The sequence below is a fragment of the Bactrocera dorsalis genome, chromosome 3 (assembly GCF_023373825.1).
Source record: "Bactrocera dorsalis isolate Fly_Bdor chromosome 3, ASM2337382v1, whole genome shotgun sequence".
NCBI lineage: Eukaryota > Metazoa > Arthropoda > Insecta > Diptera > Tephritidae > Bactrocera > Bactrocera dorsalis.
In genome coordinates this window covers 34353288-34370865 of record NC_064305.1, presented here as the reverse complement: position 1 = coordinate 34370865, position 17578 = coordinate 34353288, and the positions used below count along the sequence as shown (strand labels likewise).

General features: G+C 38.9%; 1 pseudogene; it reads left to right on the top strand.

Moving 5' to 3' along the window:
* The first annotated feature begins 14488 nt into the window (after positions 1-14488).
* Positions 14489-14618, top strand: LOC125777913 (small nucleolar RNA U3; annotated as a pseudogene).
* Positions 14619-17578: the final 2960 nt, after the last annotated feature.

Below are 17578 nucleotides of genomic sequence, written 5' to 3'. Positions count from 1 at the left end.
CCTACTCATAGAGCTAAAAAGTCAAGCAGACAAAAAAGCTGAAACTTTTCAGAGCGCCCTAAAGGGAGTGGTTGGCGAGATGGCAGTAGTAAAGGGTGATTTTTTAAGAGCTTGATAACTTTTTTTAAAAAAAAAACGCATAAAATTTGCAAAATCTCATCGGTTCTTTATTTGAAACGTGAGATTGGTTCATGACATTTACTTTTTGAAGATAATTTCATTTAAATGTTGACCGCGGCTGCGTCTTAGGTGGTCCATTCGGAAAGTCCAATTTTGGGCAACTTTTTCGAGCATTTCGGCCGGAATAGCCCGAATTTCTTCGGAAATGTTGTCTTCCAAAGCTGGAATAGTTGCTGGCTTATTTCTGTAGACTTTAGACTTGACGTAGCCCCACAAAAAATAGTCTAAAGGCGTTAAATCGCATGATCTTGGTGGCCAACTTACGGGTCCATTTCTTGAGATGAATTGTTGTCCGAAGTTTTCCCTCAAAATGGCCATAGAATCGCGAGCTGTGTGGCATGTAGCGCCATCTTGTTGAAACCACATGTCAACCAAGTTCAGTTCTTCCATTTTTGGCAACAAAAAGTTTGTTAGCATCGAACGATAGCGATCGCCATTCACCGTAACGTTGCGTCCAACAGCATCTTTGAAAAAATACGGTCCAATGATTCCACCAGCGTACAAACCACACCAAACAGTGCATTTTTCGGGATGCATGGGCAGTTCTTGAACGGCTTCTGGTTGCCCTTCACCCCAAATGCGGCAATTTTGCTTATTTACGTAGCCATTCAACCAGAAATGAGCCTCATCGCTGAACAAAATTTGTCGATAAAACACATTTCGAACCGAACACTGATTTTGGTAATAAAATTCAATGATTTGCAAGCGTTGCTCGTTAGTAAGTCTATTCATGATGAAATGTCAAAGCATACTGAGCATCTTTCTCTTTGACACCATGTCTGAAATCCCACGTGATCTGTCAAATACTAATGCATGAAAATCCTAACCTCAAAAAAATCACCCGTTACAACCAAAAACACACAACGTCACTATAATGTGCAAAGATCTGGATGAGATAACTACTCCAGAAGAAATTTGTTTCGCATTACAAAAAGAGTGCGGAATACAAAACATAGGGCCAGCAAATGTTAAAAATAAGAGGAAAACAAGAAGCGGCACTCAAATAGCCCTTATGTCCCTGCGTGCCCAAGATGCCAAGACTGCCCTTAAAGTTGGCAAAGTAAAGATTGGGTGGTCGATCTGTCGCCTCCGGGAGTACTCCCCTGTTTCTCGTTGTTACAGATGCTTCCATCCAGGTCACATGGCGCGTAAATGTTGCAGTCTGATCGACAGGACCTCCCTTTGCACACGTTGTGGAAGCGAGGGACATGTTGCAAAAGCATGCACTAACGCACCGAGTTGCATGCTCTGCAAAGGAGAACATTCGGTTCTAAGTACGACTTGTCCCAAATACGTCGAGTTGCTAAGGATATTGGAGAAATGAGAATATTGCAGCTAAACCTAAACCACTGCGCTGCAGCACAAGCACTGCTGCAACAAACCGTAATAGAAAGAAACATTGATGTCGCTTTACTGAGTGAGCAATATTCCCAATGTTTGGAAAGCACTTAGATTACAGACAGAAGTGGCAAAGCAGCAATATGGTCCTGCAATGGACAAACATTCACATCTTGCTGCAGAGAAGCAAAAAATGGCTTTACATGGGCGCAAATTGGGGGAATTTATTACGTAAGCGGCTATGCTCGTCCCAGTGCGTCCGTTAGAGAATTTGAAGACTTCCTCCTGGAATTATCATTAGAAAGCAGAGGAAAATCACCGATAATAATGGCAGGCGATTTTAACGCATGGTCTACTGCCTGGGGAAGCAGAAGTTCAAACCACCGTGGGCGCCTAGTTTTGGAATTCCTGAGCCAAACCAACCTCACAATAATGAACAGTGGCACAAAAAATTCTTACCAAAAAGGAAATAAGGGCTCTGTAATAGACCTGATGTTCGCAAATGACGCACTAAGCAGACACATTAAGTGGACGGTGTCAGACATGTTCACAAATAGTGACCATATGGCAATCTTCGCAGAAGTTTTATTCTCGCGAGACAAGGAACCCCCACGCAGTAACACTACACATAAACGAAGCTGGAAGCAAACAGACTTTGACACCGACGTTTTTGAGACAGTCTGGAGAGCAGCAATAGCACCAGGCGAAGACGCCACCGACTTAGTATCCGCTGTGCAAAAGAAACTAGTTGCAGCATGCGACGCAACTATGCGCAGAACGAGATACAATAACAATCGAAAACCGGTATACTGGTGGAATGAAGAAATTGCCACGCTGAGAAAATTCTGTCACTCAGCTCGACGTCGCCTACAACGCAATCAAAGTGGCGAAAACGAAAACCGTCTCAAAGATGCTTTAAAAAACCATAAGAAGCTTCTAAAGTCAGCTATAATCCGTAGCAAGAGAAAGTGTTTTGAAAAGATCTGTAAAGAAGCGAAAATAGACCCCTGGGGGACTGCTTATAAAATCTGTATGTCCAAATTCAAAAACAAGCGGCAGCAACCCAAATGCAGTCCGTTCATGAAGAAAGTCGTCGAGGCATTATTTCCGACGCATGAACCGATTACTGACGCTGAACAACGAAACGAAGCTGCTGAATCACCCCCACTAGTTACAGAAGAAGAACTATTGGCCATAGCCAAAAAAATCAAAAACAACAAAGCGCCTGGTATTGACGGAATACCAAACAGAGCTCTAAAGGTAGCCATAATTTCGAAGCCCACTCTTTTTGCAAAAATGTACAATGCATGCATAAAAGAAGGGATGTTCCCCGATCCCTGGAAAGTCCAGCGTCTGGTCTTAATCCCAAAACCCAAAAAACCACCAGATGAACCTTCTTCGTATCGACCTCTGTGTATGCTCGACACAATGGGCAAAGTGTACGAAAGCATAATAAGAAACCGCTTGGAGATTGCAATCCAGGAAGCCGGCGGACTATCAGAAAGACAATACGGCTTCAGAAAACAGAGGTCTACTATCGATGCACTGAAAGAAGTTGTCGACACTGCGAAAAGAGCAGTAAGTGGCAAAAGATGGAAAGGTGGTACAAAAAAATATTGTGCGCTGATCACCCTGAATGTGAAGAATGCATTCAACTCTGCCAAATGGGAAAATATATTCGAAGCCCTATATGGAATATGCGCCCCTCAGTACCTCATAAAAATCGTTAGGGGTTATTTTAAAAATAGAAAGCTGATCTACGACACCACCGAAGGCATAAAGAGCTACCCTATTAGAAGCGGAGTACCACAAGGATCTGTTTTAGGCCCTCTCTTATGGAATCTAGTTTATGATGGGGTGCTAAGAATTCCACAGCCTAAAAACGTTAAGCTAATAGCATACGCAGACGATCTTATAGTGGTAGCAGTAGGTAAACAACTTGATGACCTACAAAATAAATGTAATGAATGTATAAATGGTCTACGCCAATGGTTTTCTTCCAAGAGTTTAGAACTGGCTGAGCACAAAACAGAGGTATTGCTCATAAGCACCCGGAAAATTGAGAAAAAAATTACTCCCACTATAGGAGAGTGCGTAATTACTTCACAACCACAGTTGAAGTATTTAGGGGTAATATTGGACTCCAAACTGAAATTCAAGCAGCACTTGGCAAACATAGCAAATAAAGCAAATAAAATTTATAACGCCTTATCAAGAATGATGGCAAATAGAGGCTGTGTTCGCTCCAGCCGCCGATTTCTAATCGCAAAAGCTATAAGCTCAGTTACACTATATGTAGCTCCAGTATGGATACAGGCACTAAACATAAAAACGTATGCCAAACCAATAAATGCGGTGCATAGACTCTCAACAATAAGAGTAATAAGTGCTTTCCGAACTATGTCCAGCGAAGCATCTGAAGTACTAACTGGTATGCCGCCCATAGCTCAGAGCTCACGAGATTATATGAGCTATCAACGCCAATTACTGAAATCCAAAAGAGAGATGAGAGAAAGAAGAGCATAACTATATGGCAGCAGCGGTGGCAAACCTCAATTACAGGGCGGTGGACCCACAGACTTATACCGGACATCCATACGTGGATAAGCAGACGACATGGGGACCTGGATTTCCACCTAACCCAATTATTAAGCGGGCATGGGTGCTTCAGAGGCTACCTATACAAATTTCAAAATGACGTCAGTCCATATTGTTCGATGTGTGCGGAGTCCATAAAAGACTCTGAACACGTGTGTTTCTATTGTCCTCGGTTTGGAAACATAAGGGAAAAGTTAGAAACTGCACTAGGTGGTAGCAAAACGGTGGAAAATTTGACTGCACTTATGTGTCAGTCCTCTGAGAAGTGGAAAGCTGTTCACGAAGCGGCTACTTCCATCATGACAATACTAAGACAGATACAGCAGAATAGGCGTCAGTCCGTCTGTGCTATAGAGGAGACGTAAAATGTCTTGTCACTCCCACGAAGTAATACCTTATCTGGTGGTTCCGTGGGAGAGCCTTGAGTTGGGAGTAGGTTAGGTTTAGCGGATTAAAGTCCCGCACTCCGGCTTTCGATGCTTCCTCCTACTATAAAAAAAAAAAAAAAAATACACATTATCTTAAAAATTGCAAAAGCAAATTCAACTGCGTATATTGCCACATTCTATGTTGCACTTAAATAACTTTCCCATCTCACCCTATAAAAGCGCTAATAAATCGAGAACCACGGGATTAATTGCAAATCCCGAAAACCAAAATTTTAAAAATAGCCAAGAGACACCATGTTGCCCAAAGGCACAAAAAGTTCAAACGCAGCACAGCGAAACACAAAGTGGACTAGTTACAGAACTAGTTACCACCTTGCCAACTAAAGTTGAGTATAAAACAAACAAATACCTTAATTCACAATTAAGGAAATTTCGAATGTTAGGGAAACTTCCCCCTATAACAAACAAAACTCCAGAAGATCAGTATTGTGAAGACTTATCTAAAGCCACAACTACTCGATCAAATAATGGCCGGTACGTCGTACGACAACCAATAGAGCCACAATTTTCTAATACTCCACAAATTGGTACAAAAAGCCAAGTCAGAGTTACCTCTGACAGTCCACATTATTAAAAGCACATACAACTTTTCGGCCTCGCAGGATGGCTTTCGCCAATAACGAAAAAATAATTCTGAACAAATCCTTGAGCGGAGGCGGGCTACTAAACGCCAAATTAGTACGTACTAAAAATAAAATATTCACAATAGTATCAAAAAGTCGAAAAATCGACATTTTCATACATTTTCAAAATAAAAACAATATCAAAAGGAAGTCAAGGGATCACCATACTCCCAATGCGATACAGTGACGCACCTAGACTTAACAAAAGCAAAGGCAGCTCTTATCGCACCTACATTAGCGCTTCTCATAAGGGTAGTTGGTGAGAGTCTGTTGTACAACTTGAACATACCACTTAAAAAATTATTATTCTAATGAAGCCGTTCTCAATAACCGGCCACTCTCTCGCAAGACCCCTCTAATTCCACAGCTCAAACTCAAGGCTAAAGAGCACGCACTCTGGCCATATCTGAGTCAGTTCATAAATATAAAAATAAATTAAAACCATTTCAAAAAAAGCAAAGACTATGTAACCGATATACCAAATCAATAAAATAAGAAATTTTAAATAACCGCTAGTAAAATAAATAAAAGCAAACCATTTTTTTACTATAATAATAAGTCGTCAAAACACGCAAAAGAAAATTACTACCTTAAGCACCACTATTTACATAAAATGCAAATTTATATTAAAACCAAAATAGCTTTTTACAGCCAATATTCTGCGCCCTCGGCTTCTCCACCAACAGTAAGCCGAATTACCGATCTCAGATTATATATATAAAACTAGGCAAAATATTCGCCTAGGGGGCCCAGGATGTTTAAATGAGTTAAGCGTCCACCCCTCTCCCCGGTAAAACTGGCGCATCCTAATGCACCTGTGCAATTCACAACAGATGATGATTACAACACAACTGAACCCTTTTGTACACCAACCCTGTCAACAAAAAGGATGGACAACGGGAAGGCAGGCTCAATTCGTTCTAAACAATCCGTCTGCACAACATCACGCTTACACACTGCGCCGCGTCGACACCCACGCTAACAATTCGTCCGACACAATCATCATACTGTATATTACACGCATCGGGGATCGCTGTACCCATGCAATTCGATCACCAAGATTTTGGGTTGCAACACCCGTCTCGCGCGCAACAGTTTTGTACTTAGACCGCAAGTTATAATTGAGACATTTAATTTTAAGGAAAGAAACCTTTGTATAAAGTTAAATTCTTCTTAAATAAACTATTTTATATTACACACTAAAGTGATGAGGTGTTTTCATTTCAAATGTGCGTGATAACCATTTAGACAATTGAGTGATTCCCAAAGTATAAATAAAGATACATATGTATCTATTTGTTGCAAGAGTATTTACGCATAATGACCGAATTTAGCACAATTGTAACATTTTGTTTCATTGAACGAACGTTGAATACTGTTATTTACTGACAATGGAACATTTTTCGAATTTAGAGTTTGAGGTTTCACTGTGGATGAGGCGTTTCTCGATTTGGATGACCAGTTGGTCTCATTATACACGCTATAACTCATGATATCTTTTAGTATGTCTTGGCACCGATTGTATTCATTTGATATTTTACGCTTCAAATCATTGTCGTTTACACCGTTCACAATATGTCGCGCGAGTTGCGAGTTTGTTGCCAAGTGCTAGCATTCTATAAAAATATTCGACCGGTGATTCTGTTTGACATCGTTTCGTTCGCGATAGCTTGATATGCGTATCAGCTTCATTTAACATTCCCGGAAAATCAGTTAAAAATTTACTTACAAACTGTGACCAATTTACAAAAACACATTGTTGTGAATCAATCCACAATTTTGCACATCCTCGAAGTTTTTGTTGCACCGCACAAATCAAAATTTGTTCTTGCCAGTTATATGCGTTCTTTAATATTTCGACACGTTTTATAAATTGAACTGAGTTTAGTGACGTTTCGCTTGTTGGTTTATATTCTGGCAACAACTCGACAATGTCTCTCATGCTATAATGAGAGGAATTACTAATTGGAACGTTATTTCCAATTGGTAAACGTACATCGGATATAATTGGAATATGTTGTCGCATGAAATTCACTCGCGTAGCCGGCGTTGTTGTATATTGGACATTTGTCGCGCTTGTATACATTGTTAGTTCGGGTGATGACATAAACGTTGGTTGGAAATTCGACGCACACGGAGTATTTTGCATATTATTTTGTAGCTCATGCACACTCACGAGTCTCTCAATCGTTTTTTTGAGAGCTGACAAACGCTGTGTCATTGTTTCGTTATAAACACTATCATTTTCATTTTCTTTATTCACATGATCATCCTATCCTACATTTCTGCACTTGCTTCTTAGTTCTTTTCTTTGTTTTATTACCTGGTTCATATTGGTCTAATTAGATATTTCAGCGATTAGTCGTTTGAAAACGAATAGCATTCAGCAAAATTGCTGCCACAAAAGCGAATGTGGAAAACGAAAATGTGCAAATGAAGAAATGAAAGAAGTTATGATGCGACACTACAAATTTGAATTTGAACCGTTGAGCAAAGCGACAAAGCGTATGTCACCAGTTCCGATGTTCACGAGAGTCTCAACAAATGTTAGGTTATATACGATGGCTACGTGTTAGCCAAATAGAATCGTTTTCACTTTTTCATTTAACACTTTTTAACGATCGTAGATGTCACAGCAACCACATTGCATATCACGATTTCACAAATTCACAACGTGCACATGTATGTACTTATATATTTATCAAACGTTACTAGACGTGTACGTTTAAGCGTGTTGGTACAATTCCACTTCTGAATATTGACATCCTACTTCTGAATATTGACACTTGCACATTTAAGCGTAAAGATACGATTCCTTTTGAATGTTGACACGATATACATGAGCAGTACAAACGATACGTTTATGATAACACAAATTAAATTTATTTAAAAAGAAACAATTAATAAAGAAATACAAATATAAATGAATGTAATTTTTCGGCAGTCGACCCGTCTTCGATGGTTGTTGCTCTACGACTTCTCTTCAACAACTCACACCGAGTCGTATCTTCTGTCACAATCAAATCAGAGGCGTATTTTGTGGCAAATACGCTCAGAGGCGCATTTTTGTGGCGTGACATATGTATTTTCCACTAACACCAAGAGGGAGGCGTCACAAACGCTATAAAATATATATACATAAGTGATATGCGTGACGAGATCAGTTTAGTAATTTTTCTGCACATGTTTTTTTTCTACTAAAGAAAATGAAACACGCCGTTAATCGAAAACCTACAAATGGACATAATTAAGCCGTTACAATACTGTAACTTTGTGCAACGAATCGCAACAATAAAAGACAGCTGCGGTTTGAAATTTGGCAAAAAGTGAGGGTGGCCTCGAGTATATGTCTCCCAAAGCACTTAAGGTATATCACCCAAATTTGTTTGGGATACATCATTTCTACACTTTTCGCGACAGCAGATGATAACCACGTCCACTCCTCATATAAAGGTTTTGTTAAAACTACTAGAAGCGCGATAAATCAATAGCTAACACAAAAGCTTGAACTAGGGCTTATGAAAGTTTTAAAAAATATTTTAAAGGATAAATTTCACAGATTCACTCAAGACCCAAATTTGCATTTAGGGGCTTATAAATCATTTTGAACAAAGATTTTCGAATAACGTAGAATAACAAGCTTAAAGTTTGCTTACTTTCTGTTAGAATATTTTCTTTTTGCTCCTTAAAAAGCTTTGATTACATTTTTAAACTAAATCTAACAATAATCTGAAGTAACATTACAACAATATATTTTTAATCCTCTTGTAATAAACGAAATTTCCAAAGTGCCAATTAAATACTAATTTTTGGAATTCTTCTTCTCTCCTCTCCTTGCAGATATGTTTCCATAGTATTTGTTATAAATTGACAACGAGAATGATCATATTTTTAATATCAATGAACGAATATCTAAACAATGTCTGGTGAGTACGCAGAAGTAAGTAAGAGTGAATGAGTGAGAGGCAGTGAACACAAGAGACCACAAATTCACTTTGTTTTACGTCAGTGGAGTGTGAATTCTGCGAAAAATAGATGTGCCGTATGCAAATAGGAATTTGCATGTACTTATATGTAAATACATATAATATGTGTTAACATATACAACACTACACATTGATTCAATATTCCGACTGAGGCTACCCATAAACCATACTTACATACATATTTTTGTATGTTTAAGTGTTTCACTGACATTTGGTATTTCCATTTCAATTTTGGCCAAAATCTGCTGTTGCAAAATAAATTCGTGTGCATATTTGCTTTTGAGTGATACGACGGTTTCTGTTATGCCGAGCAGATGAAAGTGAAAATTGGTACTGAAATACATACATATGTACACAAACCGTTCAAGTGCATCGTGTGTGAGTGTATGATATCTTTACTTTGCATGTGGCACTTTCAATGGTATATCATTTTTCTTTATACTCCTTACTTACAAATAATGTATTTTATTCCTAAGATAATATTTCAATAGAAATGAGCACATATTAAGTGTTTGTTTGTTAGTACATTTGTAGTTAAAAGATTAATACAGTTTCCTGCTGCATTGAGCAGTTTGTCCGGTATCACTTGCCCACTCTGAGTGGCAACAGATAAAGTTGACTTCAAAAATGTTTGTTGAATAAACAGAATACTTCGAGTGGAATGGTAGCTGGGGCAATACATGCTGCTTTATTTTACATTACTTAATGCCTCTTTTAAATATTGAGTCCTAAGGGTCTGCATTCTTACCTGCCTTATCTACTAGAAATCTAAAAATTGTAGATTTCAAAAAATGACTAATCATCTGTTTCGCGCACATTAATACGAGAGATATGTGAGTTGGGTGGAAACGCTAGCGAAGAGGCGCAATGAGCTTTCCGTCAATGTACCGAAGCTAAAGGCGAAGGTTGGAGGGAGAGTAGCAACAGAACGAGCAGGGATTCGTGCATTCGGGAGTCGCATCTACGGGTCTCGCGTAAGCTCAGTTTACCTTGATCAACAACCAGTACTAGTGGAGTTGCGAAAGCCCTACGGCCCAAAGTGGAACGTAAAAAGTCCTTTGAACTTCCAAAAGTATGTCGAACGAGTGTTTTAGCTCGTTGGGCGGTATGGCCGCCAGTATGCCGGTGCAAGCCTTTTGAATGGCCACTACGTCTGCATAACGCTTTCCTTTCACGGGAAAATGCATTTTTCCGAAAAGGAAGTCGCACGTTGCCATATCAGGTGTATACGGGAGTGGTTAAATGAATAAATGTTAATTTACAGATGATGATGGATTCTGAGAAACTTTTGGTTGTCAGTTAATTTGTGCGGAACAAACCGTGCACACACCTTTCGTAAGCCCAAATGTTCGGTCAAAATGCGATAAGTCGATGTTTTGAAGATCTTCAATTTCATTTCCATGAATATCAATGATGATTTTGGCTCATTTCTGATTAATTAATGCGCAGTTTCGATGGAATTTCAGGTGATCACGGATTTGGATTAACCCACATGTTGACAGTCATTTATGTCCTCACGACCACTATGAAAACGTTGAAACCACTCGTGCACTCTACTATGGGATAAGCAATAATTGCCATAAACTTGTTTCAGCAATTGAAACGTTTCTGTAAAAGTTTTACCAATTTTAAAACATAATTTAATGTTGGCTCTTTGTTCGAACCTAATTTTTGCTGATAACACAAACATACTGACACTTAAACCGCAATAACTAGATTCAACAAGTAAGGAAGGGCTAAGTTCGGGTGTCACCGAACATTTTATACTCTCGCACGATAAAGTGATAATCGAGATTTCATTATCCGTCATTTACATATTTTTTTATTTTGCTGTAAAATTAATAAGAATTAAATTCTGAGAGATTTACCGATATTTTCGGTGAAAAATTAGGTTAGGTTAGGTTGGGCACTGAGCTCGTCGTGTTCGATATCAGGGACCTTGAAAAGTTATAGTCCGATCACAACAATTTTTCCACAAGGGATACCTCAGCTCACATACCGTATTTGTGTAAGGTTTTATTCCGCTATCATCATTGGTTCCTAATGTATATATTATACAGAGAAGGCATCAGATGGAATTCAAAATAGCGTTATATTGGAAGAAGGCGTGGTTGAGAACCGATTTCGCCCATATTTAGTATATGTCATCAGGGTGTTAAAAAAATATTATATACCGAATTTCATTGAAATCGGTCGAGTAGTTCCTAAGTTATGGTTTTTGGTCCATAAGTGGGCGACGCCACGCCCATTTTTAATTTAAAAAAAAAAAAAGTCTGGGTGCAGCTTCCTTCTGCCATTTCTTCCGTAAAATTTTGTGTTTCTGACGTTTTTTGTTAGTCGGTTAACGCACTTTTAGTGATTTTCAACATAACCTTTGTATGGGAGGTGGGCGTGGTTATTATCCGATTTCTTCCATTTTTGAACTGTATATGGAAATGCCTGAAGGAAACGGCTCTATAGAGTTTGGTTGACATAGCTATAGAAGTTTCCGAGATATGTACAAAAAACTTAGTAGGGGGCGGGGCCACGCCCACTTTTCCAAAAAAATTACTTCCAAATATGCTCCTCCCTAATGCGATCCTTTGTGCTAAATTTCACTTTAATATCTTCATTTATGGCTTAGTTATGACACTTTATAGGTTTTCGGTTTCCGCCATTTTGTGGGCGTGGCAGTGGACTGATTTTGCCCATCTTCGAACTTGACCTTCTTATGGAGCCAAGAAATACGTGTACCAAGTTTCATCATGATATCTCAATTTTTACTCAAGTTACAGCTTGCACAGACGGACGGACGGACAGACGGACGGACGGACAGACAGACATCCGGATTTCACCTCTACTCGTCACCCTGATCACTTTGGTATATATAACCCTATATCTGACTCTTTTAGTTTTAGTGCTTACAAACAACCGTTATGTGAACAAAACTATAATACTCTCTTTAGCAACTTTGTTGCGAGAGTATAAAAAGTCCTGTTTACTTAGGAAAGCACCTTGTAAGTGTGAAAAAAGTGATCAAAGTTTTAGTAAACATACAAATGCACTACTATACCTGTCAAAACCACGGGAGCATAGAGTGCTTCTTATAGAAAAAGAAAATACTTTTTTTTTATTTGTAATGTCAATCTCGTTCCTTAGAAATATTTTTATTGGAAAAATAACATATGTATGTATTTTTGTGATTTCTAATTTCTATATTTCCTATTAGATTCTTCGTATTTAATGCGGGACGCGAAGGAGAGTAATCACAGAACCGCCAAACTTATATTTTTTCTTTTCAATATATCGAATAAATTAGCAAATGTTAAGCAACCGTATTTTATTATTATATTAGCAATTTTGCAGTTCTTTAACACGAAAAAAAGACAACAAAAAAATTTAATTCTTTAACAAAAAAAAAAACAAAAAAGTTATATTATCTATGTTAACAAAAAATTGGTTGAGCATCTATAATAATCGCTCTGCAAATTGGACATAATATTGGTGACTTCTAATAAAACAATACATCGCCAATTGCACTTCTTGTCAAAACAGGGTGAGGATTTCCCATTTTTGTTATCTTGTAAAAGGGTAACACTTTACTAATCTTTTCAAAATATAAAAAACGTTAAAAAAAAAATCAAATATGATTTTTCTTTAAAAGCCCTTCAAAAATAAAGTCAAAGTTGACCAAATGCCTGCTGCTCTTTCGGTCAAATACTAGGCTTGCTGCATGCCGCAAACACAGCTGCTGGGAAGCCATGGGATATATTGCTGCTGGCTCTTATTTCACGATTGGTTTTGCCATTTCTTCCTTGGCCTATTTTCCTTTAATGAAAATCTTTTTTTCAGTCTGCTCACTTGTTGCTGATTCATTCGCTTTGTTTCGTTGGCATTCGTTTTTTCTGCTGTTCATTTCTTTGCTTTTTGAAGTTATACTTCTTATACGACGCCGGAAAAGGTTGCGATAGATTCTGGTTGCGCAACCTTCCATATAAAAGTAACGCAAAGTTGCGCAACCTCGCTCCATCCATATGAATGTAACGCAACTTTGTCTGCGGAGATGTGCGAGCAGCAAGCGAAGCGGTGACAATCGGCGATCGTTTGTTCGTTTCTTTCGGCACAGCTCGGCCGACACGACAACACAACACAATGCTGTTGCTGTTGTTGTTTTTGTAGAACAATGTTTCAATTTTTGGTTGGTGACATATTCACAAGTGTGCGCATATGTATGTTTGTATGCTTGTGCATTATTGAAGTTATACTTCTTTTTCTTTCGTTTGTCTTTCATTTCTGCGAATTCTCAACTATTTTACGTGATAAATTTAATTTCTATTAGTAAGCAAAAAATTAAAAATAAATTTGTTAAGACTATACTTCTCAGGGCATCATAACAATGTTATGTATATGTATATACATATTATGTATATGTATATTGCTGTGATAAATTTATTGCGAAAGCAAATGTTCTACAAAGTAGGTATATTTTATACTTAAACAAAATTATTAGAACCCGTCGTATGTTTCTTGCATTCATAACCAAATCATACTTAAGTCAGCGCAACGTAATTATCAATGGTGGTAAGCGCTTGGAAGGTCAAGATGCTAACACAGGTCCCAGGTTCGAATCTGGACAGAATAAATTTTTAATTTTTTGCTTTTAACATCGTATACTATACAAATTAATATTTTTCTTACTAATAGAAATTAAATTTATCACAGCAATATTATGTATATGTATATATATATTATGTATATGTATATATATATTATGTATATGTATATTGCTGTGATACATTTATTTTCTATTAGTAAGAAAAATATTTATTAGTATAGTATACGATGTTAAAAAGCAAAAAATTAAAAATAAATTCTGTTGAGATTCGAACCTGTGACCTGTGTTAACATCTTGACTTTCCAAGCGCTTGCCACCAACACCACCATTGACTCTTAGGTTGCGCTGACTTAAGTATGATTTGGTTATGCATGCAAGAAACATACGATCGAATCTCAACGAAATTTATTTTTTTAGTTTGAATACAGTAGCACAATCGTGCTTTCACAGACACTTGTCGCGACATGTTGGTGTGAGGTGTCTGGTACTGTCCGTGCGCTATTGTGCGCATAGGCAGTGGACAACGCTGCCGTAAATACATATGTTTCTGTCTCTTCATATTCTCCGCGATGACGAGGTGACTATTCACATGTGTGCGCATATGTATGTTTGTATGCTTGTGCATTATTGAAGTTATAGTTCTTTTTCTTTCGTTTGCCTTTCTGCGAATTCTCAACTATTTTACGTATGTTTTGGTTGAAATACTCTGCGTTGGCCTTTCAGAATCACACAGAATCATTTCTGTGGTTTTTGAAACTGACCCACGAGGACGAGGTATATGGTTTTATCTGGGAGCGTGAGATTTAAGAAAATCGCTCGCTTACAAGGGATAAAACGACTTCTGAGTGGCGATTTTAATGAATAAATTCACAGAATCATTTCTGTGCTTTTGGAAAAATCTATACTAATAAATATTTTTTTCTTACTAATAGAAAATAAATTTATCACAGCAATATACATATACATAATATTGCTGTGATAAATTTAATTTCTATTAGTAAGCAAAAAATTAAAAATAAATTTATTAAGACTATACTTCTCAGGGCATCACAGCAATGTTATGTATATTATGCATATGTATTGCTGTGATAAATTTATTGCGAAAGCAAATGTTCTACAAAGTATGTATATTTTATACTTAAACAAAATTATTAGAACCCATCGTATGTTTCTTGCAATCATAACCACATCATACTTAAGTCAGCGCAACCTAATTGTCAATGGTGGTGTTGGTGGTAAGCGCTTGGAAGGTCAAGATGCTAACATAGGTCCCAGGTTCGAATCCCGACAGAATAAATTTTTAATTTTTTGCTTTTAACATCGTATACTATAAAAATAAATATTTTTCTTTATTTTAATTTCTATTAGTAAGAAAAATATTTATTTGTATAGTATACGATGTTAAAAGGCATACATCTTCTATCCTATCTTGTATATCTGCACATGCTCATATGAGTGTTTTTTTTTTTTTTTTTTTTGTTTCCGAAGGGGGAATCTTCTAAAGATACTACCAGGGTGGGACTGGTAGCATGCACGATTCATATTGTCCGCTAGGGTGCACCTCTTTCGGGACCACGCCCAGACAGTAATAATTACCTATTCTGGACTTGCGAGACAATATGCCTACGTACTAAACCCTTAACTCCGGCTGCTGTAGCTTGTAGTCGGACCTGCGGGACCGCCGTTAGGCACTACTTCGCCGGACCAAGCTGGGCGATAACTGCCCCTTCACGACCTACCGCTCGGGTTATTCATGTGGTCTTACGCTTCTTCGCTGCCTCTCTTTTGTTCTAAGTTCTAGGAGCGCTATTGCGGTCCACTCTTTCATTTTAGCCCACACCAGCTGTGATCGCAGCATGTGACTCACTATGTTATCGGGCGTTATGCTTTCATTTGTCAGCTTTTCTATGGTCTCTCTCTCTGCTACATACCTGGAGCAGGTGAAAAAGACGTGCTCTGCGTTTTCTGCGGCATTTCCGCAGAAGGAACATTGTGTTTCGTCATCGTGGCCAAATTTGTGTAGGTATTCCCTGAAACAGCCATGGCCCGATAAGAACTGCGTTAAGTAGAAATCTGTCTCCCCGTGTTGTCTGTCAATCCAGGCTGATACATTTTTAATTAATCTATGGGTCCATCTTCCTTTATCTGCCGCATCCCATTGCTTTTGCCACTCATCGAGACTTGCCTTCCTCTCCTTTTTACGCTCGTCGACCGTTAGGCGCCTATTCATTGCTTTTGTTTTGCGGTAGACTCTGCTTAACTCAGAGGCCATTATATCCGGTGGCATAAGACCAGATATGATAGCACTCGCCTCGTGCGACACCGTTCTAAACGCACAGGCAACTCTCAGGGCACATAACCTGGACGCAGCTTTTGCCATATTTACACAGGTTTTTTGACGCAGGGCTGTCCCCCATATGGGAGCTGCGTACATAAGCATTGACTGACTAACTTTGGCCAACAGAGTTCTCCTTCTTTGGCTTGGGCCACCAATGTTTGCCATGATCCTCGACAGAGCCGCAGTCACTTTAGCCGCCTTACCACAGGCCTTTTCAATATGCGCCTTGAAATTGAGCCTCGTATCGATCATAACGCCAAGGTACCTCAAGGAATTTTGCGTTACAACGTTATACCCATCAATGTTCAATGTGACCGTTTCTAGCCTTTTTCTGCTCGTGATGAGCACTGCCTCTGTTTTTTCACCCGCAAGCTGCAGCTTGTTACTCGTAAGCCAGTCTTTGATTTTCGACACGGTCTCATTGCATATGCTCTGTATTTGCAAGAGTTCTTTAGCTACTATCGTTACAGCAATATCGTCCGCATAGCCAATTATCTGTGCTTCTTTTGGCAGCGGTAATCGTAACACCCCGTCGTACAGCACATTCCAAAGTAATGGACCTAGTACGGAGCCTTGTGGTACTCCACCAGTCACCGTGTAGGTTTTTGGACCTGCATCGGTATCGTACAGCAGTAGCCTGTCAGACAGATAGCTGCTAATTGTCCTCAGAAGATACCCCGGGGTGTTTCTTGCCTCTAATGCTCTCAGTATATGTGGCCAGTATGCCGAGTTAAAAGCGTTTTTCACGTCCAGCGTAACAACTGCGCAGTATTTTTTATTGCCAAACATCCATCTGGTGCCCTCTATGGCTTTGGCCGCAATGTCCGTCACTTTTCCAACTGCGTCTAAAGTGGACCGATGCCTTCTGAATCCAAATTGGTTTTCAGATAACCCAGGAGACTCTTCTTCTAGGTGGCGTTCTAGTCGTGTGCAGATCAATCTTTCTAGTATTTTTGCCATCGTGTCGATCATGCAGAGTGGGCGATACGCACTCGGCTCTCCAGCCGGTTTGTTCGGCTTTTGTAGCAGAACCAGCCGCTGTTTCTTCCATACCTTCGGGAAAATTCCTTCATTCAGACATCGTGTGTAAAGTTCGGCGAATGCCCTCTTTTTATGGCTGATGGCAATTTTCAGTGCCTTGTTCGGGATGCCATCAAGTCCTGGAGCCTTTGCGTTGCCAAATCTCTCTGCCACTTCCATTACCTCCTTCTCGCTTACAATTGCAGATTCCATCATGGTCGTTATCGTTCTATTCGATTGTGGTTCTTGCGTTGGGAAAAGTGTTTTCACCACCTTTTCTAGGAGGATCGGACAGGTTGGTGCTTGACTTTTTCCCCCTCTGATTTTCGCCATCACTATTTTATAAGCATCACCCCACGGATTCTCGTCCACCTTTTCACATAGCTCTTTAAAACTCGAAGACTTACTTCTTTTGATCGCCTTCTTGAGCTCTTTGCGTTTTCTTTTAAAGC